The sequence below is a fragment of the Postia placenta genome (assembly GCF_002117355.1).
Source record: "Postia placenta MAD-698-R-SB12 unplaced genomic scaffold POSPLAscaffold_6, whole genome shotgun sequence".
Classification (NCBI taxonomy): Eukaryota; Fungi; Basidiomycota; class Agaricomycetes; order Polyporales; family Adustoporiaceae; genus Rhodonia; species Rhodonia placenta.
In genome coordinates this window covers 711447-713626 of record NW_020169837.1, presented here as the reverse complement: position 1 = coordinate 713626, position 2180 = coordinate 711447, and positions in this window count along the sequence as shown.

The following is a 2180-nucleotide window of genomic DNA, read 5'->3' as shown; positions in this document are numbered from 1 at the left end:
CGCCTTCGACGCTCTTCGACACCTTCGACGGTGCGCGACGCTTACTCGAAGCTCGGCACGGTCGTCCCGATGCCTCGCGCGTAGATCCCGGGACATCTTCCGCATTCGGCGAACAATAGGGCCACTTAACGCCGCTCGGCCAAGCGCGCGCTTCGCTCCAAGCCACACCGAAGTAGCCGGTCTTTCCCGATTAGGTATCGAACCTCGCGACATGCCTTCAACGACGGATACCGGTCCGAAGTGGCCATATGTTGCCCTTCATCTCCGTGTTCGGCATGATGTCACTCTACCGATGGACTTGATGCGTGCCACTCGGTGAGGCAGCTTCTTGAGGAACAATGCAAAGCCCCTTGTACCAGTGTGCCACTCTCGAATAGTCGTAGCGTCCTGTGTAGTATAAAACCTGTCGTACTTCTCTCTAAAAATAGAAGATCCGGTTCCCCCCTCGAGTTCAGAGCTCATAAGTCGAGTTCGCCCTGCGTCTAAGCCTCTAACTGCGTCACTTCGTCCCTCGCTGCGTAACCTCGAAACCTCGTCTACTGCGTTTACTCGTTGATACCGTCTCGACGAACCCTTCGACTTCGACTATTGTCGAAGAAACTGCGAACCGCGTCCTAGCTAAGTCCACCCTATCAAATCGTGTCTCTTTCCTCTACGATACATCGAAGAGCTCTGCCGAGCTTCGATCGTCCCTACCGACCCCCGCTAACTACCCACAGCCTTCGAGTAGCTTCGACGACGTGTCGAGCCACCTCGTACCTTCCCTAGTGTTCGTAGCCTTTTCCGAGGGCGTTTCTCGTGTTCACTCGAACCGCGGGACACCTTGCTGCTAACTCCCCTCTCACTAAGACAAATAACCCGCCTCTAGTCCACCTAGGTCGTACCCAGGTGAGGGGTTAGGGTTTCGTAGATCGCATCACCGTATCCGCTATGAGGAGCTTGTCAACATGGAGATTGACATCAGCGAGATGGAGTATGCTTCGCTTGTTATTAACTTCTTACCTGACGATCTCTCCGCTTTCGTATCTCAACTCTCGGCTACAGCCAAGCTCACTGCACGCATGCAGCAAGCTGTTGCGGCATCAATCATGCCTGCCGCCATCGCGACAATGGGTACAACCATGTTCAGTAATGAGAAGCCAATCCTCGACGCGGAGATGCTGATGGAACTGGCGCTGGAGGAGTGGGATCACCGCCATGCTGGGAAAGGCAAAGCAAAGGCAAAGGACCCCGGGGTTGCCGCTGTTGCAATCTCAACAGAGAAGCTGAAAGGGAAGCATGGGCCACAGAGGCCCGTTGGGGTCTGCTGGACTTGCAGGGGCAAGGGTCACTGAATGCATCAGTGTCCAAGTCCCAAGCAGGATGCCGCCAAGCCGCCCGCTGCCAAGACGGACTCATTGAAGCCAGCAGCAGCCATTGCCACTGCTGTTGCTGCATCCATTTCAAAGCTTGACGCTGTTGCGGGCGCATGGTCCGCTTTCCTTCCACTGTTCAATGTGGGTTCTGACAGTGAGGTGTCTGTCGACCCCGATGCATTGTGGTCCGCTGACGATGGTTCGGACTACACTGACCTTACCGAGGAGTCCATTGCCGACTCTATGCCGTCGCTGCATACAGAGTCAGACTCATCAGAGGGAATTGAGGCCGATGTACCTCGACCTGCGCGTGTGCCTGTCAATGAATGTCTTGCCGGTGTTCGTCTATGGATGGATGATCTTGTGCGTGAGATGGTGACTGGTGAAGGTGCTGACCTTACCTCAATGCCCGCCTCTGCGTTCGCGACCATCGCTGCTGTTGCTGCCACGACGTCACAGCCTGTCGACCTCTACAACTCTGGTGCTATTCACCACATGTCACCGTACTGTGAAGATTTCCTCACCTTTCATGAGATCGCGCCACGGGAGCTAAATGCCGCTAATCAGCAACACTTTCAGGCCACTGGTGTCGGGGAGCTGATCATTCCCGTCCCAAACGAGCCATCGCCCTCATCTATTCACCTTACCCATGTCCTGTATACACCGGCCATCGGTTTCAACCTCATTTCAATTGGCCGCATCGATGATGCCGGGTATGTTGTGACCTTCGCCGGAGGCAAGTGCATTATCACCGGCAGCAGTGGCAATATGATTGGCACTATTCCGAAGATGCAGGGGCTGTATATCATCACACGCGAGTGCGAG